This window comes from Callithrix jacchus, chromosome 16 (genome assembly GCF_049354715.1).
Source record: "Callithrix jacchus isolate 240 chromosome 16, calJac240_pri, whole genome shotgun sequence".
Lineage (NCBI taxonomy): Eukaryota > Metazoa > Chordata > Mammalia > Primates > Cebidae > Callithrix > Callithrix jacchus.
Genome location: NC_133517.1, coordinates 38,079,207 through 38,104,910, shown reverse-complemented (window position 1 = coordinate 38,104,910; position 25,704 = coordinate 38,079,207). Strand labels below are relative to the sequence as shown.

Here is a 25,704-nt window from a genome sequence, read left to right as displayed (position 1 = left end):
ATATGGCTTGGCAACAAATTTTTGGCTAAGTTCCCCAAAGCAATTGCAACAACAATAAGTTGACAAGTGGGACCTGCTTCTTCACAGCAAAAGAAATGATCAATAAAGAGACAATCTACACTATGGGAGAAATTTTTGTAAACTATGCTCCTAATATCTAGAAAAAAGATCTAAAATCCAGAATACATAAGAAACAAACAAATCAACAAGCAAAGAACATCAAAATATAAGCAAAGGACATGAACACACACTTTTCAAAAGAAGGCATACAAGTGGCCCACGAACATATGAAAAATGCTGATAATTGTTAGTTATTACAGCAGTCAGCATGGCTACAATTAGAAAGTCAAAAGAATACAGATACTGGCAAGGCTGTGGAGTAAAGGAATGTTTACACACTCATGGTAGGAAATTAATTTAGTTCAGTCACTGTGGAAAACAATTTGGAGATTTCTCAAATAACTTAAAACAGAGGTATCATTTGACCCAGAAATCTCATTACTAGGTATATTCTCAAAGAAAAACCGATTATTGTACCAAAAGATACATGCACTCACATGTTCATAACTGCACTATTCACAATAGCAAAGACATGGAATCTACCTGGGTATCCATCAATGTTCAATTAAATAAAGAAAATGTGGTACATATCCATCATGGAATATTACACAATCATAAAAAAATAGTAAAATCATGTCCCTGATTTCACCAGATGCACAGGCAATAAAGGAAAAAAATAAACAGGTAGTTCCAGATCAAACTAAAAAAATTTCTGCCCAAAAAAGGAAACAATCAACAGAGTAAAATGTAATCTATGGAAAGGGAGAAATATTTGCAAATATATATATGTCATACAGGATTAGTATCCAAAATAAGGAACTCATACAATGCAATTGTAAAAGAACAAAAACAAAACACAACAACACTCACAAAAATCCCAAATAACCCAACTTAAAAAGGGGCCAAGGACCTGAACCAACATTTCTCCAAAGATGACATATAAATGCCAAACAGATTATTGAAAAAGTGCTCAACAATGCTAATTTTGGGAAATGCAAATTACAGCAATGAGTCTTAGATACACCTCACCACAGTGAGCCTTAGAATCACCATAGAAACACCCTAAAATCACAATTTTTAAGACGATTTTTATCAAAACTTCAAAAGGTATTGTAGACAATGTGGAGAAAAGACAATATTTATATACTGTTGGTGGTAATGTAAATTGGTATAGCATTATGAAAAACAGTATGGAGTTTCCTCAAAACATTGAAGAGAACTACCTTACTATTGAGCATCTCACATCTTAGTATATATCACTACCACAAAGATATACCTACATTCCCATGTTCATTGCAGCCTTATTCACTGTAGCCAACATATAGAAACAACTTAAGTGCCTGTCAATGGATAAATCAATAAAGAAAATGTGTTTTATGTATTTGTTCAAATAATATGATAAACATGACATAATAGAATTGAATGTTATTCAGTCTTAGAAAAGAAGCAAATCCTGCCATTTATAACGACATGGATAAACCTGAAGAACATTATGCTAAACGAAATAAGCCAGATACAGAAAGACAAATAGTACATGAACTCACTCTTATGTGGAATCTAAAAAAGTAGAAATAGAAAGTAGAAGGGTAGCTACCTGAGGTCAGGGATAGGGTAAAATGAGATGTTGGTAAATGGTTAAAAGTTTCAGTCATTATGAAATAAGTTCTGTATATTTAATGTACAAGATGATGATAACTGTTAATAACAATGTATTGTATATTTGAAATTTGCTGAAAGTGTATCTTCAGTATTTTCACAACACACAAAATGAAACTATGTTAGCTGATGTTTATGTACATCAGCCTGGTTGTGCTTATCATTTCACTATATACATTTATATATATATTATATATATATAAATATTGATTACATTCCATATATATGTAAAATTTTTCTTTGTCATTTATACCTCAATAAAGCTTATAAACTTATTCACCCATTATTAATATAAAGTTATCTCAACCTTCTTATAAAAGTAAATAAACATATGAATTCATCTCACAATAAAGATAAGTATTATTTATGGATGCTTTATATATTTGTTTACATACACATAAGATATGTTTATGTACATGCCAAGTGATAATATGAAAGTTCTATTTCTTTAATGTGGGTTTCAGTTTTAAATGTTTAGAAGCCAGTGCTTTATCTCACTGAATTATTACAAGAACACTGTAATTGAGATATTATTCCAATTTTGCAGGTGAGAAAACTCAGATTAAAAAAAATAACTCAGCTTTTTCTGGGTTCTTCCTGAAGAAATAGAGAAATTGGCATTTGAATTCAGGTAAAATGACTCCAAAGTCTGTATTATGTTCACTGTCCCATATTCTTTTATATTCTACAATTATATTTCAAACACAAATTTTAAACTGTATTATATATGTGAAATCTAAATAAATTTTTCATGTCAGAAATGGCTGCTTGTAAATTTGTCTTTGTAACTCCATTTGACAACATATCAATAAAGCAGGCCTATATTTTAAGAACATTCAGTATAAGAAAACCAAATATTATGGAACAAGTATATTACATGGCTATTTCTCTTTCAAAATTAATATACTATAAAATGGCGCATGTAAATGGGCATTTCAAAATAATTCACATTAGAAAAACTGAGTCATTGTGGACTCTAAGTATATGTATTTTACCACCAAGATCATGTGAATTACTATGAGGCATTTATATCTATATTCATTTTTGCTCAAGCTATATTTATGTGAAACTTGGAGTTAATAGTAAGTTATATTTTTATCAAAAATCCAAAAAATAACAAGTGTTGGAGAGGATATGGGGAAAAAAGAATCCTTTGAATTTAATTAAAATTTTAATTTAGGCCAGGTGTGGTGGCTCATGTCTATAATCCCAGTACTTTGGGAGACCAAGGCAGACAGATCACGAGGACCCCATCTCTACTAAAATACAAAAACTTAAAGGTCAAAAGATCAAGACCATCCTGGCCAATATGGTGAAACCCCGTCTCTACTAAAATACAAAAACTTAACTGGGCGCAGTGGCACACACCTGTAGTCCCCACTACTCAGGAGGCTGAGGCCGGGGAACCGTTTCAACCCAGGAGGTGGAAGTTGCAATGAGCCGAGATTGCACCATGGCACTCTAGCCTGGTGACAGAGCAAGACTCCATTTCAATAATAGTAATAATTTATTTTTAGCCTGTTTAATATTAAGGACAGAAAAGGCATGGGCCTGAAACAGCTTTAGCAAATTGAAAATAATTATCACACCTGGGCTTATATACCTATTTGTAAAATAAATTGATCCTTGGCGATGCTACTGCCTTCAAGTATTTTGAGATGTGGAATTGATCCTTGGAGATGCTACTGCCTTCAAGTATTTTTGAGATATGATCTTTGATATAGTTTGGATATTTTCCGCCTCCATATTTCATGTTGAAATTGGATCCCAAGTCTCTTAAGTGGGGCCTGGTGGGAGGTGTGTGGGTTCTGAGGGCCGATCTCTTGTGAACAGCTTGATAACAGTAAAGAGGGAGTTCTTACTCTAATTCTCATGGGATTTGGTTGTAAAAGAGTCTGGTACCTCCCTCTCCACTTGGTTTCCTCCTCTTTTGCCATGTGATGGCTGCTCTCATTCAGCCTCTTCCATAAAAGGAAGCTTTCTGCAGTCCTTACTAGAAGCAAATGCTGGTGACATGCTTTCTATACAGCCTGCAGAACCACTAGCCAAGTAAATATCTTTTCTTTATAAATTATCCAGCCTCAAGTATTCCTTTATAGAAACAAAGAATAAATTAAGACAATGTGGAAAATAAGATTATTACTAAAAGCGAAAAATGGAATATCTGGAATGAAGTCACAGTCCTCAAAACTTCTGTTTTCAGTGCAGTAATTATGTGAAAACCATGTTCAGAGCCCAGAATAGTATGATTTTATAGAATTATGTCACACTATCACTAAAGTCATGGTACTTCTGGTAAATATGAGTGCAAAATTCTCCAAAGGGAAATCCAACACACTAGTTGAAAGGGGATACACACACACACACACACACACACACACACACATTTTATATATATATATATATATAGGTATATATGAAATGTATAAAACATCACAGATGCCAAATGCTGATACTTCTGGGTTAACCCAAACCCAGTCCATGGTCATCAAATAGTTTATATTTTACAGCCTAATACTGGATAAATAGCAATGGCAGAAAATGGCAGATAAGTACTGGTTCTTCCTTTTTCTGTGCATAGAGTTTTACGACATTTCTCAGTCTTCCTGGAGTTAGGTGGAGCTATGGAATTGAGTTCTGGCAAATACTATGTGGGCAGAATTGCTAGTTGCCAGATCTAGCCTCTAAACCTTCTTGTGAGTCCTTTGTGGTCTTCCTGTCTTCTGCTCTCCTTAAGACTGAAGAAATGGCATAGCCACAGCATAAAGAAACCTGGATACCTGAAGGAGAGCTTTCCTGCTGAGCTGTGTCAACAGTACCCATGTGAGAATAGACCTTGGTTGTCCTGAATCATGGAGACCTAGAATATACAGCAGTTACCCTACCCTAATGCAAATGTCAAAGTAATCAGCTTCAGTTATAAATTATCTATATCTGCTAGCTACATCTAATATTAAATACTAATATCAAGGTATGAATATTCTACATAAATAACCTTATTTATTTTACCTTATTTCCATTTGCCTCAAAGTGTGCATAATGAAAACAAATAGCCTGGGTTATTTTTAGTGTTCTACATCACACCAAAAACACAGAGAGAGTTGATCGAGTGGAGTCAACAGCTTCAGCCCGTTTGCATGTTAATTCCTCTTTCCTTTAGGACATTTTACTCTTGTACACATTCCGTATATATCCCCAATTCCAGAGCAAGTGTCCCTGGGTAACCTCTAAATTGTTGTGGCTGAGATAGCTAGGAAGAACATTCACTGCCAACTTACACTCTGTTTTCACGAGAAAAGCATGCGTTTCATTAGGCAGAATATTACACATCAAGAATAACTGTTCTATTCTGATTATTGAAGCTAAGAGTGCTGCTGTGTATCTTGTGGCTGATCCCAAATTAGAACATGAAAGCTGAAATTAAAAAAAAAAAATGTGGGCTAGCTTAGCATTTTTTCCAAAGCTGCATCAATAGGAGAAGATGCCCTTTTGTAGCACTTGAAAATGAGTATTTATTTTTGCAAGGAATTTCAGGTGAGAAAATATATATATTTATATTCTTACCTAAGAAGTAACAAATATGTTTCTTCTTTGGCAATAATTTTAGAGAGACTATTTTATTTTATTTTATTTTACTTTTTGAGATGGAGCCTCACTCTGTTGCCTGGGGCTGGAGTGCAGTGGTGTGATCTCGGCCCACTGCAACCTGCACCTCCTGGGTTCAAGTGATTCTCCTGCCTCAGCCTCCCAAGCAGCTGGGATTACAGGTGCCTGCCACCATACCCAGCTAATTTTTTGTATTTTTAGTAGTGACAGGGTTTCACCATGTTGGCCAGGCTGCTCTTGAACTCCTGACCTTGCGATCTGCCTGCCCCAGTCTCCCAAAGTTCTGGGATTACAGGTGTGAGCCACCATGCCTGGCCTGAGAGCATATTTTTTTAGAGTAATTGTTGTCCTAGTCTGCATATCAGTTGCACAGAGCATAAAATAATAGCAATTGTAGAATAATTGGTTCCTTCATGAATTGGATATAAGATTATTTTCTCCTATATTAGTGCATGTAGAGGGTTGTGGGGCATGAATTGTGCATCATACCAAGGGGGAAAAATAAAAATATCTATGAGAAAAAAAGGAAGCATATACATAAGATGGCTTTCATAAGTTCTATCTTGCCCCTTAAAGGCAACAGACAAGAAGTAACTGGCAAAAGAGAAAAGGGGACTTTGAATGCCTAGGCTTTGTCATATTGTACACAGAAGCAACACTATTTTTCTCTTTACCTTCCAGTTTTTCTATGGGGAACAATCAGTTTTCTGCAGGAGTACTCTGACATTATTTTTTGAAAAATCTCTCTAGAGCATTATTAAAACAGGACACATAGATCAAGAAGAAAACACCTGGAAATTGCCAGATGCAGTAAGTCATTCATGATATTTTCCTTGTATTTTTAATGGAACAGGAAACCATGACAGCACAGACTCTGGAGAAACAGCCCAGGCATTAAAGAGGTTAGAAGATTTAAGAATCCTTGAAATCCTCCTAAATAATCAGTGTCACTGGACTGTTTTCTAATTTCATAGAAAACTGTTAAAATTTCTTTCAGCATGTACCTGGTTGGAAGGCAAAATTCAACTTCTGTTATCTATAAAGACAACTATTATAAATACTTTTGACCTAAAGTACCCCATACTAAGGTTAATATCATTATAAAAAAGATTAAATATTGGGTCAAAATATGCACATCTCCTCTCTTCACTTCTCATGAGTGATGCCTTACAGGGACAGTAGAGAGCAGAATGGGCTAATGTGTGAATGACTAACAGTTTCTTCTTGCAGCCCACTAGTGGGTGGATAGTGAGTGCATGTTATATATGTACAGAGAGACTGTGGAAACTTTTCCAGGTTCAGAGGGCAGTGATGAATAACTACTGATGTCCTCATGACCAAGAAATGTAAGTGGTATCAGGCAAGAATGTTCAGTGCCTGGCACATCTTGGCTTCCAAAAGTTAACACACTGAAGATGTACATTTATTTGGGCTCTGGTGGGGTGATATGTAGAGTTAGGTGAAACCACACCAGGTCTGGTTTTCCTTATGATTTAAAATTTGAAAGCCACCTTAGAGAAAAAGCTTCCTTTGAATACCTCATAGCTAGGAACAGGTCTGTCGCAGCTCTTTGAGTGTGAAAGGGCTATGTTGATCATTCCTCATCTCATCTCTGGATCCCCATGGCATCCTATATCAATAGTCAGTATCACAAAATAAGCTATTTGTACTTATATATGCACATATTTATACAGTGCATTTACTTATCGCTTAATTCAACATTTTTCTTAATGTAATATCAAAATAATCAGATAATACATCACATACACAAGAACATTTTGTAAATTAAAGCATCTCATATTAATAATCATATGGGACAACAGGCATAAACTGAAACTTTCCTGAAAGATTAAACCATTAGTCACTCTACATGCAGTTACAATTTATAAACTAAATCAATAGCTCCAATTTAGTAAACCGTTTTGCCAAAAAAAATTTAAAATCTGTTAATATTATGACTAAAAACATCACAATATATATAACAAGCTGGATACCAGTACAAATATAAAATTAAAATCTATAAATAAATTATTATTTTTTTAAATTCAATTTTAGGTTTTGGGGTACATGTGCAGAACATGCAAGATAGTTGCATAGGAACACACATGGCAGTGTGTTTTGCTGCCTTCCTCCCCTTCACCCATATCTGGCATTTCTCCCCAGGCTATCACTCCCCAGCTCCCCCCGCCATACCTCCCCTATTCCCCGCAGTAGACCCCAGTGTGTAGTACTCCCTTCCCTGTGTCCATGTGTTCTCAGTTTTCCTCACCCGCCTATGAGTGAGAATATGCGGTATTTCATTTCCTGTTCTTGTGTTGGATTGCTGAGAATGATGTTCTCCAGATTCATCCATGTCCCTACAAAGGACACGAACTCATCATTTTTTATTGCTGCATAATATTCCATGGTGTATATGTGCCACATTTTCCCAGTCCAGTCTATCATCGATGGGCATTTGGGTTGGTTCCAGGTCTTTGCTATTGTAAACAGTGCTGCAATGAACATTCGTGTGCCTGTGTCCTTACAGTAGAACGATTTATAGTCCTTTGGATATATACCCAGTAATGGGATTACTGGGTCAATTGGAATTTCTATTTCTAAGGCCTTGAGGAATCGCCACACTGTCTTCCATAATGATTGAACTAATTTACACTCCCACCAGCAGTGTAAAAGTGTTCCTATTTCTCCACATCCTCTCCAGCATCTGTTGTCTCCAGATTTTTTAATGATCATCATTCTAACTGGTGTGAGATGGTATCTCAATGCGGTTTTGATTTGCATCTCTCTAATGACCAGTGATGATGAGCATTTTTTCATATGTTTGCTGACTTCATGTATGTCTTCTTTTGTAAAGTATCTGTTCATATCCTTTGCCCATTTTTGAATAGGCTTGTTTGGATTTTTCTGGTAAATCTGTTTGAGTTCTTTGTAAATTCTGGATATCAGTCCTTCGTCAGATGGGTAAACTGCAAAAATTTTTTCCCATTCAGTTGGTTGCCGATTCACTCTAGTGACTGTTTCTTTTGCCGTGCAGAAGCTGTGGAGTTTCATTAGGTCCCATTTGTCTATTTTGGCTTTTGTTGCCAATGCTTTTGGTGTTTTGTTCATGAAGTCCTTGCCTACTCCTATGTCCTGAATGGTTTTACCTAGATTTTCTTCTAGGGTTTTTATGGTACCAGGTCTTGTGTTTAAGTCTTTAATCCATGTGGAGTTAATTTTAGTGTAAGGTGTCAGGAAGGGGTCCAGTTTCTGCTTTCTTCACATGGCTAGCCAGTTTTCCCAACACCATTTATTAAACAGGGAATCTTTTCCCCATTGCTTGTTTTTGTCAGGTTTATCAAAGATTGTATGGTAGTAGATATGTTGTGTTGCCTCTGATGCCTCTGTTCTGTTCCATTGGTCTATATCTCTGTTTTGGTACCAGTACCATGCTGTTTTGATTACTGTAACCTTGTAATATAGTTTGAAGTCCGGTAGTGTGATGCCTCCCTCTGTGTTTTTCTTTTTTTTTTTTTTTTTTTGATTTTTTTTTTTTTTTTGCTTAGAATTGACTTGGCTATGCAGGCTCTCTTTTGGTTCCATATGAAGTTCAAGGTGGTTTTTTCTAGTTCTGTGAAGAAAGTCAATGGTAGCTTGATGAGAGTAGTGTTGATTCTGTAAATTACTTTGTGCAGTATAGCCATTTTCACGATATTGCTTCTTCCTAACCATGAACATGGAATGTTTCTCCATCTGTTCGTGTCCTCTCTTATTTCGTTGAGCAGTGGTTTGTAGTTCTCCTTGAAGAGGTCCCTTACTTTCCTTGTAAGTTGTATTCCTAGGTATTTTATTCTTTTTGTAGCAATTTTGAATGGCAGTTCATTCTTGATTTGGCTCTCTTTAAGTCTGTTATTGGTGTATAGAAATGCTTGTGATTTTTGCACCTTGATTTTATATCCTGAGACTTTGCTGAGGTTGCTTCTCATTTTCAGGAATTTTTGGCTGAGGTGATGGGGTCTTCTAGGTATACTATCATGTCGTCTGCAAATAGAGACAATTTGGCTTCCACCTTTCCTATTTGAATACCATTTATTTATTTTTTTTTTTCTTGCCTGACTGCTCTGGCTAGAACTTCCAGTACTATATTGAATAGGAGTGGTGAAAGAGGGCATCCTTGTCTAGTGCCAGATTTCAAAGGGAATGCTTCCAGGTTTTGCCCATTCAGTATGATATTGGCTGTTGGTTTGTCATAAATAGCTTTTATTACTTTGAGATACATTCTGTCAATACTGAGTTATTGAGGCTTTTTAGCATGGAGGGCTGTTGAACTTTGTTGAATGCCTTCTCTGAGTCAATTGAGATAATCATCTGGTTTTTGTTTTTGGTTCTGTTTATGTGGTGAATTACGTTTATACACTTGCATATGTTGATCCAGCCTTGCATCCATGGGATGAATCCTACTTGATCATAATGGATTGGTTTTTGTTGTGCTGTTGCAATCAGATTGCCAGTATTTTATTGAAGATTTTTGCCTCTATGTTCATCATGAATATTGGCCTGAAGTTTTCTTTTCTTGTTGAGTCTCTGCCGGGATCATCATCTCAGGATGATGTTGGTCTCATAAAATGGTTTGGGAAGCATTCCCTCTTTTTGGATTATTTGGAATAGTTTCAGAAGGAATGGTACCAGCTCCTCTTTGTGTGTCTGGTAGAATTCGGCTCTGAACCCATCTGGACCTGGGCTTTTTTTGTGTGTGGTAGGCTCTTAATTGCTGACTCAATTTCAGACCTTGTTATTGATCTATTCATAGTTTTGGCTTCCTCCTGGTTTAGGGTTGGGAGGACACAGGTGTTCAGGAATTTATCTCTTTCTTCCAGGTTTACTAGTATATGTGCATAGAGTTGTTTGTTATATTCTCTGATGATGGTTTGAATTTCTATGGAATCTGTGGTGATTTCCTCTTTATTATTTTTTATTGCATCTATTTGGTTGTTCTCTCCTTTCTTTTTATCAGTCTGGCTAGTCATCTATTGTGTTGATCTTTTCAAAAAAACAGCTCTTGGATTTATTGATTTTTTGAAGGTTTTTCGTGTCTCTATCTCCTTCAGTTCTGCTCTGATCTTCGTTATTTCTTGTCTTCTGCTAGGTTTTGAGTTTTTTTGATCTTGCTCATCTAGATCTTTCAACATTGACAATAGGGTGTCAATTTTGGATCTCTCCACTCTTCTCATGTGGGCACTGATTGCTATATATTTTCCTCTAGAGACTGCTTAAATGTGTCCCAGAGATTCTGGTATGTTGTGTCTTCATTCTCGTTGGTTTCGAAAAACTTCTTTATTTCTGCCTTCATTTGATTGTTTATCCAGTCAACATTCAAGAGCCAGTTGTTCAGTTTCCATTAAGGTGTGCAGTTATGAATTAGTTTCTGAATTCTGAGTTCTAACTTGATTGCACTACGGTCTGAGAAACTGTTTGTTATGATTTCAGTTGTTTTTCATTTGCTGAGGAGTGCTTTACTTCCAATTATGTGGTCAATTTTAGAGTAGGTGTGATTTGGTGCTGAGAAGAATGTATATTCTGTGGATTTGGGGTGGAGAGTTCTGTAAATGTCTATCAGGTTTGCTTGTTCCAGGTCTGAGTTCAAGTCCTGGATATCCTTGTTAATTTTCTGTCTGGTTGATCTGTCGAATATTGACAGTGCAGTGTTAAAGTCTCCCACTATTATTGTGTGGGAGTTTAAGTCTCTTTGTAAGTCATTAAGAACTTGCCTTATATATCTGGGTGCTCCTGTATGGGGTCCATATATATTTAGGATCGTTAGCTCTTCTTGTTGTATCAATCCTTTTACCATTATGTAATGACCTTCTTTGACTCTTTTGATCTTTGTTGCTTTAAAGTCTATTTTATCAGAGATAAGAATTGCAACTCCTTGCTCTCCATTTGCTTGGTAAATCTTCCTCCATCCCTTTATTTTGAGCCTTCGTGTATCCTTGCATGTGAGATGGGTTTCCTGGATACAGGACACTGGATATTTTATCATCACCAGGCCTGCTTTACAAGAGCTCCTGAAAAAGGCACTACACATAGAAAGAAACGACCAGTACTAGCCATTCCAAAAACATACCAAATGCTAAAGAGAATCGACAAAATGAAGAATCTGCATCAACTAATGGGCAAAACAGCCAGCTAGCACCAAAATGGCAGTATCAAATTCACACATAACAATATTAACTCTACATGTAAATGGGCTAAATGCCCCAATCAAAAGACACAGACTGGCAAATTGGATAAAAAACCAAAAAGTGAATTATTAAAGTTTGCATTTTATTAAGCAGTGAAAAATATGTGAATGGAAGAAACAAGCCACCAATATTTCTAACTAATTTACTTTATAATATCCTAACTGGAATCCTTTCTTTTCCTCTTGCTCTGTTTAATCAGTATCTTTACTTAGTAAACAGAGTAATCTTTTCTTTTTGCTAATCAGATCATGTTACTCTTATGCCCATAATCCTTTAATTTACTTTCTCATTGCAGTTTGAATAAAATTTAATATCTTACTATGGTCTGTGTAACTAGTAGACTCCACAAGCTTCTCCAATTTCATTCCCCACTGCTGTCTTCCACACTCTGTGCTATCTCCCTGCCTTGGACCACTGAATATTCTCAATGTCAAAAAAATAATTTTGAAATTCAGGGCCTTCACATTTGTTGTTTGCCTCACCTGAAATATTCTTCCCTGGTTCCTTCTCATCTTTTGAGTCTTAGCTGAGATTTGAACTCTGCTAAAAAGTTTCCTAAAAGCTTGGGCTAATGAACTACCTTAACTAAAGTAATTTTCTTCTCCCAGTTTTTCTTTTTTATCATAATTCAACATTATTTTTGTTACTTCTTTCATCATTTATATTTAATTAATGAGCATCTCATATGTGTCAAGCATTGTTAAATAGACCATGTTCCCTTCAAAAAGAATTGTCAGAGGCTGGACAGAGTTATCCCAGCACTTTGAGAGTGGTGGGAGAATCACTTGAGCCCAGTTGTTTAAGACCAGCCTAAGAAACAATCTGCTACCCCTATTTCTGTTGTTTTAAAAAGAAAATAATTAAGATTTGTCAAGGAGGCACTCAATGCCGAAATTGCAGTTGAATTGGCATCTGAAGAATAACAAAAAGAAAGCAATGTGTCATATGGAGAGAAGAACAGTCCAGACAGAAGAAAAGGCAAGAGCAAAGGCTTTGACATGGAATGAGAAAGCTGGTGTATCTATTTTACTGTAAATAAACATGTATATGCAATGAGGTCAGATAGATAGGAAACTGAGTGCAGTCAGTCCTTTCTTAATATAATTGATGGGTTCTTGGAAACTGTAATTTTAAGTGAAACAATGTGTGACAAAATGATTGATTTCCTTACAACAAAAGAAGTTTTAAAAAAATGTTAAGGACATGCTGTATGTCATCATGTATAAAGCAGAAGTTTTGAAGAACCTATCATTGGTATTAAGTGAGGGCTTAACTATACATATTGCCTTGAATTTCACTGGAAAGTTATTTGAATCAAAATGAGAAGCTATTACAGAGTTACAAATAGAGAGGCAATAAGTCTAATTTATACTTCTAAAAGATTATTTAGTCTATTCTTTTAGAGTAGAATATTAGAATAAAAGTAGAAGCAAGGAGACTAATTTGGAGGTTTTACTAGGGTCAAAATGACCTAAGGTGGTAATGATACAAATGCAGAGAAATCAACAAATTTGTGTATTGCAGAGAGTACCAACCCGAAATGCTGACAAACTGGCTGATGAATCACCTGCAGAGAGAACATTTTACCTGGTTCACTAACATATCCTCAGCATTCAACAGCATCCCTGGACAACATGACATTTAAAGTACAGAAGAGAAAGAAAATACTCAGACCTTATTCAAAGTCATACTTTTGTAACAAAGACAAGGATGATTCACACTACTGTGAAGACTCATGTAAAATAAATCTGAAAGTGTTTATCAAATATTATCCATAGAGAGAAGACAGGATGAGCCACTGGCAACTTTCCTTCATCATATAACAGAGCTGGATATTGGCACAATATCAATGTCATATAATATGAGAAAGCAGTGTCTCCTTCAAACATAAGGAATGACTAGTGTGCATTGCATGAATAGATGTGGGCATGTGTATCCTTCATGTTTCCTTCTCTATTGTATTTTTATTGACTTAAGTTTGTGAGAAACAACTCAGGATGGAAAGAGGGATTAGTTTAGTTGAGGGAATATCCATTATATAGGAGCAAGGAATCATGTCGATATACAAATAAGGAAAGCTTATATCCACTTGATTTGTTCACTGTCAACAATATCCCACATAAGCCGATTCAGTGTTGAAGGAAATAATAAAAATGTTCTGACCATGCTCACTGAGTACATGATTCTTTTTAAATAACACAACATGCTGGCTGTCAAGGGGAAGGGTGTTCATATGAGTTTATGAAATGTGAAATGAGATTTTATAAAAACATTGTTTTAAACCCACATCTATAATTTCAAGTGCTTGTTCAAGTGGCATATATAAGTGATATGCTCAAAAATTTAGTGCTCTAAATGTTTCCTCAGCACTGAAATACCACAAGGTTTAATGCTTTGAATAAGGTACTAGGATGTTTGAAACCGCACCAAACCATGAGACAAAATTCCAATAAATAATATTGTTAAGAACAATAATCAATGAAGTACAACTCTAGGACATACTAAAAAGCATATCCCATTGCTATTACAAAACATATAGAAATACCACCTTACTGCCATCAAAGATTGGATGAGAAACAATTATGTAGGTGACGTGAGGATGGAGGCAGCAAACCACTAAGGCATGTGTATACCTATGTAACAATCCTGCAAGATCTCAACATGTACCCCAGAACTTAAGGTATAATTCAAAAAATTATAATAATAATTGAATAATGAAAAAGAAGAAACAATTCACACCTAGCTCCTCAGTCGTAAAATTTAACTTTCTAGCTTTGGATAGTGATACACCTGTTTAACACTTAGTTGATGAATTGTTGAAAGAAGTTCCAGGAGACAACTCTTCATAATTTCTGGCTAATTCTCTTATCTGAATACCAGAGCTATTTAAAGAGTTTTCAGATTACTGCTACCTGCTAATGCATAATGTGAATGGGGCTTTTCTGATTTAGTAGAAACAAAATGTCATAATAGAAATCAATTAATTGTAAAACTGACCTACAGTTCAAGTTAACCATTACAGAGATTGAAACATTCTTTGGAGATATAGTACAAACAATTTCTCACCACTTACAGATAAAACTAAAGGTAATAACAATAATTTTATTAATATTTTATTTTTACTTTGAAAACTGTAATATAGCTATATAATTTTCCTAGTGATGTGTTACAAATATCCATTAAATATCAAACTATTCAAAATTTGAGAATCTCATAAATGAAAAATACAGGAACTGAAACCAGAAAAACTTGAGTTCAAATTTCAGCTCTGTAACTTACTTTTGTAAATTCTGGCATATCTCTTTCTGTTCCTCAGTTTCTTCATCTACAGTATAGAAACAACATCAATTATGCTTAAAGGCAGTTAAACATATGAGAAATATATATTTATACTACTTAGTATAGCTTCAAGGAATATAGCAAATCTCAGGAGTAGGTTATTATCATGAGATTAGTATTCGGTATTATTAAATTTATTATTTCACTTATACCTGGAGGACAGGAGTTGTTTCTTGTCTAGTTTCTTTGTATAACTTCCTTCCCTGCAGTTTTAGTTCTTAATATATATGATATGTATAGAGGAATAAATATGTGAGGTTTTATCTACAAGTAGCAATGGCATTCTCTTTCTATTTCCCAAACTCTCTTTCTATTATAATTTTACACTGAAGGGGCATCGACCCTCTATCCTAAGTCCACGTGAAAGTAAAAAGTTAAGGAAAAAGTCAACTTCTTCACTAGAGAAAGATTCTTTTCTTGGAGATATGCTCCAGTGCCTGTTACCTGACAATCTTGTATTCTATCTGCAAGACCCTAGGTAAGGCAAAGCCCAGAAGAATGGAAGAAAAGATAACTTATTTATTAATTTAACAATAGTTTTTGTATCTACTATATACCTGGAACTTTTTTAAACCTAAAGGATAAATCCATAAAGAAAGCAAATAAAAATCACCACCCTGTCAAGTTTGTACTGAAAAGCAGGGAGGAAATTTCAACACACTATTGCAGGATGTGGAAGCAAAAGGAAAAATCCAAGTGGAACAACAACCCTCTTAATCCAAGGAAACAGAAACCAGAGTGGTAGGCACTCTGAGAATGGTTTGGATACCTTGATGAATTCACTTGTAGACCACCTGCTTTGGAACAGTCCTGACTATTTGAAAACCTGCTGAAACAAAGACAGGGAATTGGAACTTTCTATGTGATCATCAATGAATAGAAGTGAGAAAAACTACGGGGAGAATTTCTTTAAGAATGAGACAGTGGGGGACCCACCATAACTGCTGCAATCTCACTGTTAAGATGAGAACATACTGCTCCTTGCCACTCTTCTCCCACTCTATTCTTTCTCACATAAAAAAAAAGAAATATCGTTGTTTAATAAAAAGAGTCTTCCTCTTCAATATCAATATGCATAGTTGATTTTATTTGTCATTAAAGTAATAAGATTCAATATGGGCTTTTTATCACAGTAGCTCATGGTGCAATTTGTGACATTTTTCAGGAAGAGGCTCAAATCCTGGGTCTACCACTTACTAACATCTTTTTAGCAAATTAAAAAATATTTCTGAGTCTCAGTGTCCTCATTGTTAAAATGGGATAACAATCTATTTCAAAGGAAAGTATTTTAAAGTGGTTATAATCATTACTCATATAGATATATAAAATTTATATATCTTAAGTATTTTATTTAACTCCTTATTAATGAAAGAACCATTTAGATATTTTAACTATGTCAAAGAAAATTTCAAAAAGCAGATATATAGACACATTTACAAATAAGTGAAAATGTACCTATGCAATTGCTAATTACATTCTACTGGATATGGCTACTCTGCATATCTAAGGGCAAGAGTGATTTTCATCATGATCTATTTTTTAAAACTTATAAAATTGTTAAAAAAAATGAAGGTCAAGACAAACCTAATGAATGACCTTGGCTAGTCAGCCAACCATCTTCTTTTGCTCATATCAAAATTTCTCACAATTTTTCCTGACAAAGTCATTTTGGGTATTAACTAGGTTATATGTATATAAATTACTAAGCACAATAACTGGAAAATAAAAAGTGCTTCCAAAATGTTGAATCCTGAAGTTCCTATAAGTCTTAAAAATTGCTAACTTGAAACATGAAATTGCAAATATTAGAGTATTTTCAACCTATTGAAACAGCAATATCATATGTTTCAAATTAATATAACAATTATGGTTACTTAGCATAAGAGAAAATGGTCTAAAGTAATTAAAAGCGTTCAAGAATATAAAACTGTATCTCTGTTTGAAGAGAATGTTTCTAGAACTAAGAGGCTTAAATATTTCTATTTTTGATGAACTGATTGCTATTCTTGTGGGTTCTGGAGAAGTCAGGTTTTGCAGACTTTACCAGGTAAAGGTAGACTATTTAAAATTTTAGGGAGTCATTTACCAATGTACTAAGCCACAGTATAATTCCCAGGTTAAATCATGTTAGAAGATACTAAATAAAAAAGAGATTATTTTATGTTACAGTATCTCAGAGATTTAACAATCACAAAACGACTTTTCTGCATTTTAAATATTTATTTGAACCTGATCTTTATTTATGAAGTATTTTCTCTATTGTTCCATTGAATACTGCTTGGGAAAGCAACTACAAGCGTTTGGCTACACAGCTTTGAATGGTCTCTCACTGTAGGTAACACAACTAAGTCAAATTAGGAGAGTTGTTGTTGCCTAGGTGAAATAAGACCTTTACAACCATGCTATTCTATGGCCTTGAAAATAATGAGCTCTACTGTCAAAGTATATCCAGAGTTGGAACACATGTCTAAAACTCCTACTCTATCTAAACCACTAGGAACTCTTCTTGAATCCTATCAGTGTCTCAGTCTTTCCCCTGTGATTCCATTTATCACTTCAAACAATCTACCATCTTAATACAACAGCAGGAGTGATACTTTTTAAAATTTGGGTCAGATTATGTCACTTTTATATTCAAAACTCTCTAGTGTCTCCCAGTGCACTTCAAATAGAACCCAACTCTTCCCATTAAATAAAAGATCCTGCCTGATCTTACTCCAGCTATATCTCTGACCTCCACACCTACTCTTTTCAGTCACACTGGCCTCTCTGCATGCTTCTGCCCCGGGGTTTCTGTTCTACCCTTTCCACTGCCTAATAATCACAGGATTATTCTAATCTTAGAAAGGTCTTCCTGTACCTAATACTTTACCTACTACCCTACCTAAAATAGTTCCTGTACTTTCTATTCACTTTCATTTATCTTTATTTATGGTTGACATCTGACATATATGTTTTGTTTAATTTTCACTTGTCTATTTTCTCCCTCTGTGAATTGCGCATGTTTGAATTTAATTTGTTATGGTTTCTCCTAATTTGATCTTGAGATCTTTCTGTCATGAGTGGCCAGAGGCAATATAACCACTCTCTAGGGGACCCCTGTCTGGGAGCAAGTAAGGATCAAGTGTGTTTGTCAGTTGAAACACAATGAAGTGAAACCTGAAAGCATGAAACAGAAGAAATGTATTACTCACAGATCCAGAAGTTAGAGATATGTAAGCAAGGATAACAGAAAGTCCAGAGGTGGAATAATTCTCAACCAGAAGGTGGAAAGTAAGAAAGAGGGTAATATGCCTTTATCCTGAGCCACAGGAATTAACCCTCAAGCTTTCCCATGGGGGCTGTAAATTGGCTAGTTTAAAGAAAGCACTTAATTTGCATATCTCTGCTGATTAGTGATGTTAAACATGTTTTCATACATTTGTTGTATGTATTACTTTAAGAAATGTTCATTAGGATACTTTAAGACATGTTCATTAAGATCATTTGCCCATTTTTTCAGATTACTTACTTATTATTTTCTGTTGAGATAGTTTCATTATTTGTATATTTTGGATATTAATATCTTGTCAGATCAATAGTTTGTAAATATTTTCACTTATTCTCTAGGTTGCTTCTCTACTCTGCTGATTGTTTCTTGTGCTGTGCTGAAGCTTTTAATCTTGACATAGTCCCATCACTTTATCTTTGCTTTTGTTGCCTGTACTTTTGAGGTCTTATTCATAAATCATTTTCAAGACAAATGTTCCAAAGCATTTCTCCTGATTTCTTCTAGTAGTTTTAAATTTTCAGGTCCTATATTTAGGTCTCTAATATAATTTTAGTTGATTTTGTATCAAGGAAATGTAAAGTAAAGCCACAATGAGGTATCATATCACTGCAGTTAAAATGTTTATTATCAAAAGAACAAAACAGAAGTAACAAACGCCATCATGGATATGGAGGAAAAAAAACTCTTATATACTGTTAGTGGAAATGTAAACTAGTAAAGCCATGGAAGTTCATAAAAAAACTACAAAGAGAAGTATCATACGATCCAGCAATCTCACCACTGGGTATTTATCCAAAGGAAATGAATCAGTATATTGAAGAAACATCTGCATCACCATAGTTTATTGCAGAACTATTCACAATAGGCAAGATATGACATCAACTCAAGTGTTCAATAACAGATGAAGGGATTTTTAAAAAAGTGTTACATGTATACAATGGGATGCTATCAGCCATAAAAAAGAATAAAATTCTGTCATTCATGGCAGCATGGATGTAACTGAAACACATTAATTAAAGTGAAATAAGCCAGGAGCAGCAAGTTAAACACTGTTAAACACTGCATTTTGTCACTCATACCAAAAGGCTAAAGAAAAATTGATCTCATAGAATTAAAAAGTAGAAAGAGGATACTATACTAGATGATGGGATGGGTAGGGGAAAAGGGGAAGAGGGAGAGTTTTGCTAAAGGATACAAAATTATAACCAAATAGGAGGAATAAGTTCTAGTATTCTAGAACTATAGGATGCCCAGAGTAAACAACAATATATAGTTTCAAATAGCTCAAAGGAGGATATTAAATGTTTCAAACACAAATAAATCAGAAATTATAATTATGACTATATGAGACATAATCTCAAAACTCTTGAGATTATGAATTTGAAAATTATACTTATTTGATAAGTACACATACATAAATAAAATAAGACACTTGTGAAGGGGAAACTTACTTACATGACCCTCAAGTTGACCATTAGATTTTATCATGGTCAACAGCTGTGGGTATATCTGGAAATGGGTCAGTGGGATGAAAAACAAGTAAGATACATCATATAGGGAGGGGAAGTTTTAACTAAGCCAATGATGATAGGGTACAACTGGTTTAAAATAACTTATGCTAATCCTTAAAATGAATGCTGAGTCAGCAGGTATATTAACCAAATTTTTGACAGTATGGTTTATGGCTAAAAGTACTACTTACATTGTCTTAATCTATATTTCAGTTGCTATGAAAAGTGTACCTAAAAATATTTTGAATAAAGAAATGAATAAACAGAGAAAGTAAAATAGGTAAAAAAAGATAAAAATGAAAAAATCCTAAAGAATAAAAATTATTATAAGAGTCTAGATGGCTCTCAAAGAATGACACTTCCCATTTGTAAACAACATATCCTTTTTTCATTGAATAACACACTAAAGAATCGGATATATCTTTTTATATTGATTCAGTGAAATCCTATTCAATATATATAGTTATAATCAATATATCTTTTTTCATTGAATACACACTTCTTGCACTTTGGTCAATAGATACTTTGACTTTGATTATGTATGCTGGAATGTGTAAAGAAAATAAGAAAAGAACTCTTGAGATTTCTAGAAGCAGGGTAGCCAATACTATATTATGCTGACAAATTTTCAAACAGGATTTGTGAATATGGACATGGATTAAAAGAAAATAGGGACAAAGGACTCAAGATGGCGCTGTGAGAACAACCCAGGATTGGAGCTCGCATTGAATCCGCAAACGGTGAGTCAGAGCTGCATTTACAGACTGATCGTTGTTGCCCACAGAACGGGGAAACTCCCAAGTATAAAAAGACACGGGACGCCAGGCAGTACGTCTGCCTGGCGAAGCCGGCAGCTGGGGCGGCGGCCGGCCCTACCCAGCAATCCCCACAGGGCGCGCTTGTCTGGTTGCCCTGTTGAACCGGCAACCTGAGACTTGAGAGGGCTGGACTTGAGACTGAACGAGACTTGGACAGTAGCCCAGCCAAGGGGATTGCAGGGACAGATCGTTTGGGATACCCAGTGAAACGAAAAAAACCGCGATTTCAAACTATCCCGAGCAGACGGTCCGAGACTCTGTGGGGGAGGGGCGTCCACCACTACCGAGGCAACCCGCCCCAACTGAGATACACGCCCACTGCTGACGCAGCCAGCTGTTGCCGAGGCAACCCGCACCAACTGAGATACATGCCCACTGCTGACGCAGCCAGCCGTTGCCGAGGCAACCCGTCCCTACTGAGATATACACCCACTGCTGACGCAGCCTGCCCTTGCTGAGGCAACACACTACAACGAAGAGACTCCGCCGCAGGGCGTGGCGGAGACCACAGCAGAGCCTGCAGGAACAGGGCGAATCACACAACAGCAGGGCGGAGCCTCGGCAGCCAAACAGTGGCTAGTCTGCCTTCTAGCTGGGCAGGACACCTCATCGTACATCCAAAAATAAAGCCCAAACCCCTCAACACAGAGCATTTGAGGAAAAAAAAAAGGGTTTTTTAATGAGCTCTGTTGTAGCACAATCAAACATAGCAGCCTAACAGCCCTGAATGAACAACAGAGTGCACAGCTCAGCAATTAAGCCCATATAAAGTACAAACTGTCTCCTCAAGCAGCTCCCTGACCCCTCTATATCCAAAAGACTGACATTTGGCAGGCATCATCCTGGGACAAAGATAGCAGAAAAAGAAACTGGTAGCATCCCTCGCTGTGCCACAGCTGCTAGAGGTGCACCCCAGACAAGCAGGGTCTGGAGCGGACCTCAGCAGTCGTACAGCAAAGGGGCTAGACTGGTAGAAGGAAAACCAAGCAACAGAAATACTTCATCATCAACATTCTGGGTGTCCACTCAGAGACCCAATCGAAAAGTCAGCAACTACACAAACGACCAGCAGACAAATCCACAAAGATGGGAAGACACCACCGCAAAAAGGAGGAAAACACCCGAAACCAGAACACCTCACCTCCTAGAAAGGACCAAAACTCCTCACCAGCAAGGGAACAAAGCTGGATGGAGAATGACTGTGACGAAATGACGGAATTAGACTTCAGAAGATGGATAATGAGAAACTTTTGTGAGCTAAAAGATCATGTATTAAATCAATGCAAAGAAACTAAGAACCTTGAAAAAAGATTTGAAAAAAGATTCGAGGAAATGATAACAAGAATGGATAACTTAGAGAGGAATATGAATGAATTAAAGGAGCTGAAAAACATAATACGAGAACTTCGCGAAGCAAACACAAGTTTCAATAGCCAAATTGACCAAGCAGAAGAAAGAATATCTGAAGTCGAAACAAACTCAATGAAATAAAACAAGAAACCAAGATCAGAGAAAAAAGTGCAAAAAGGAATGAACAAAGTCTCCAAGAAATGTGGGACTATGTGAAAAGACCTAACCTATGTTTGATAGGTGTACCAGAAGGGGACGAAGAGAATGAATCCAAGCTGGAAAATACTCTTCAGGACATCATCCAGGAAAATTTCCCCCACCTAGCAAGACAGGCCAACACTCAATTGCAGGAAATACAGAGAACACCACAAAGATATTCTGCAAGAAGAGCAACCCCAAGGCACATAATTGTCAGATTCAACAGGGTTGAAATAAAGGAGAGAATACTAAGGGCAGCCAGAAAGAAAGGTCAGGTCACCCACAAAGGGAAGCCCATCAGACTCACAGCAGATCTCTCGGCAGAAACACTACAAGCCAGAAGAGAGTGGGGGCCAATATTCAACATTCTTAAAGAAAAGAACTTTCAACCCAGAATTTCATATCCAGCCAAACTGAGCTTCAGAAGTGAAGGAAGAATAAAATCCTTTGCGAACAAGCAAGTACTCAGAGATTTTGTCACCACCAGGCCTGCTTTACAAGAGCTCCTCAAAGAGGCACTACACATAGAAAGGATCAACCAGTACCAGCCATTCCAAAATCACACTGAATGCTAAAGAGCTTCACTGTGCATTCCCAAGCATCTAAATAGTACAGCATTTATAACATTATTCATGGTATATATTACATATATATTAATAGTTGTTTTTGTGGATGTATTAGAAACACTATGGGTCAAAGCAATTTGGCGCATTTTTTCCCAAAGCAATATCTTAAAATTATTAACATTCAGCATGACCAAAATGATTCCTAGTGTTCCATGACAATTGAGATCAGTATTAGTAAAGACATACAAAGAGTGCACATGAAGAGCCCATATAGTCTTAGTCAGTGTCAGGGTCAGCTTCAGTGGCTTTTCTATTGCTGATATCTGGATCCTTAAACTGCTTAAATTGATAAGGGTAACAAGAGCAATAAACCACTGCAAGTGCTACTGATTCTACTCAAATAAGATTGGGACACTGTTTATTCTGATGCATTTCACAGAAAATAGACTAAAATAGAAATTTAGAGCAGACTTATTGAAGTCTAAGGAGATGTAATATTACTAATATCAGTGAATGAGAGAGGTATTAAGCATCTCTTCTGAGTTCCAAATGTCTGTAGGTGATATAAGAAATATAACATTATTTGGTATGATACCTGCTTCAAAAGATGGTTTGGGGAGGGGGATAAGAAAAAAAGATACTAATAATAGAGTAATTAGCATTTACTGAATAACTAAATGATAATTCTGCATTAATATGTCTTTTAATCCTTGAAGTGACCCTACCAGGTAATATTAATATTATTCTCTTTTGAAAGATAGCTAAAATGGAGGTTCATAGAATTTAAATGCTTCCCATAGTAATGTAACCTATAACCAATAAAAGCATGACTCAGTTCCTTCTAGTTCCAAAGTTCTTACTCTGAACCCCTTTGTCATATTGCTTCTCTAGAGAGTAAGAGATTTACTGCATCTTGCAATGTACTTAACATTTTTTTTATCCTGGGGACACTCATAAGTTTCCATTTATTTTTAATCCACCTCACATGGTTGTAATGATGTGACTAAATAATTTACAGAAGTGTTGTAACAGAGATCTTCCTTTAAAATGTCAGTCCCATTTCACTGTTTCTTCAAGATGCTTAAAATCTTGTTAATTATGAAAGATTCACAATATTGTGGAAAAAAATAAAACAGCAGCAGACACTGATGTGAGAGAAGGTCAATGATTACTAGACAATTTAAGGAAGAGTGAAACTCAGTGTCGATTACAAACGATAAAAAGGGCTACATAAATGAAAGAAGAATGGAGAAGCCAAGTAAAAGGATAGTCCACAGGAAAGAATTCAGGAAATCACAACCCTACTTAACAATGACTAAAATTTTACTGTATTTTCTTTTTTTTTCTGCTATCCCCATATTTGAAACATTTACCTCCAAATCATTTGGATATGCAGTCATTTGTACCTACAATAGTGTCACATACACAAAATAAATTACCCTGACATTGAACTAAAAACTGTAAGAATAAATAAGGTTACAGATGCCAATTCTTTCCTTATTCATTTTCTTTTACAATGTAGTATGAAATTATCTTGTTTTAAAATATCTTACAGTATATAAATTATTCAGTAGTTAAAGTGTCAAAGCCCATTTCAAACCATGGATTCATCAAATTTTTATTATTAATTATTGGCAATGCTATTTACAGTTTTGCGAATGACAATATTTGGAATCACAATTACTTTCCTGTATAGAAAAGTTTATGTGACCCTAGCATTTCTACTGCTATTACGTAAAGATGTGGTAACAGAATATTAAAATGGCATTCATTTTTTAATCTTTTAATTTTCTTCTACAACTAGATACCATGCTTTCATTTTTTCTTTGAATGTTGCCTTTTGGCAGCACTTGATCCATGAGAGGCACAGATCACTGTACAACTCTAATTTTAATGTGTTGGGAGCCATATGCACAGATACAGACAGAGAAAAAGACCAGATATGATAATGGAGTAAAAGAAGAGAATGACTGGGTCAGGAGGAAAAAGACTCCCAGAAGGAAGCCAGGTGAAGAAGAAGAACATCAGTAAAAGGTTCTTAAAGATATTTTATGCCTCAGCAAGGAACTGAATGGAAACATTACTAAAAAATACAAATCTTATTAGCTGAGTTCTAACTGGTTATAGTATCTATGAACAATACATACTGAGATAACATAAAAATGTACTTGCACTATTGTCAGCTCAGTCATTTCTTAGAATACTTAATAAGACCACTGAATTTATTTTCTGAGAGTGCAGTCAGAAAATTAACCCATATATTTTAATAGAAAAACAATAATAAAATTAATTAATTTATACCTATATTGATCAAGAAAAAGAGAGAAAATACTAATAAGGATCAAAGCTGTAGAAATACTATAGATAGTAACCATATTGTTAAGGCATATTAAAATATTTTAACAGTAAATCAAAAATTAGATGAAGCTGAAAAAATTATTGAAGAAAACAACCAATAACTGATGCAAGATTAAATACAATATGAAAAGTCAATTATATTGAAATTGATTCATTTTTATTATCATAAATCATTCTGCAAATAAAATTCCAAAAACAGTTTCACTAATAAATTCAGATATCTTATGAAGAAATTATACCAATCACTCAAAATTTGCTGTCTTTTGGAAAACAGATGAAGAAAACTGCCTGTTTATTTGAGATCAACATAACTGATATCAAATATAAAAAAGACATTTAAAAAAAATAAATTATAGAGCTAATGAATATATGCTGTAAAAATCATTTTTCTTTTTTTCAGATTTATTTATTATACTTTAAGTTCTGGGATACATGTGCAGATTGTGCAGATTTGTTACACAATAAATTCTGCAAAATGGTAAAAAAGATATGTCTAACAGTGGAAAAGATGAATGAATCTAATTTTGTCATATTCACAAAAGAAAGAAAAATTAGCAGATGATTCAATTTATAGATGGAGTAATAACATTTAGCAACTCTATTTATGATAAAAACACTCAGAAATGTATAAAATGGAGCCACCTCATTACAACATGAAAAAATACCGTATATTTATTCATTAAATGTTATGAATGAGAAAAAGACAAAGTGTCTACTCCTTATACTACTGCATGGTGATTGGAGAACACA

General features: G+C 35.2%; 1 protein-coding gene across 4 annotated transcripts in view; it reads right to left on the bottom strand.

Moving 5' to 3' along the window:
- Nucleotides 1–2,090: 2,090 nt before the first annotated feature.
- Nucleotides 2,091–25,704, bottom strand: part of LOC108588667 (uncharacterized) — a 708,321-nt gene continuing 684,707 nt past the window's right edge. For 3 of the 4 annotated variants that reach the window (XR_013527909.1, XM_078352723.1, XM_078352726.1), the window contains 4 exons: nt 15,819–15,887; nt 15,652–15,708; nt 14,823–14,868; nt 2,091–6,952 (listed from right to left, as the gene is read on the bottom strand). The gene's annotated coding sequence lies outside the window, so the exon portion shown is untranslated. Of the gene's footprint in view, nt 6,953–14,822; nt 14,869–14,943; nt 15,712–15,818; nt 15,888–25,704 lie in introns of those variants that run through there. The other variant, XM_078352724.1, reaches the window with a different exon arrangement.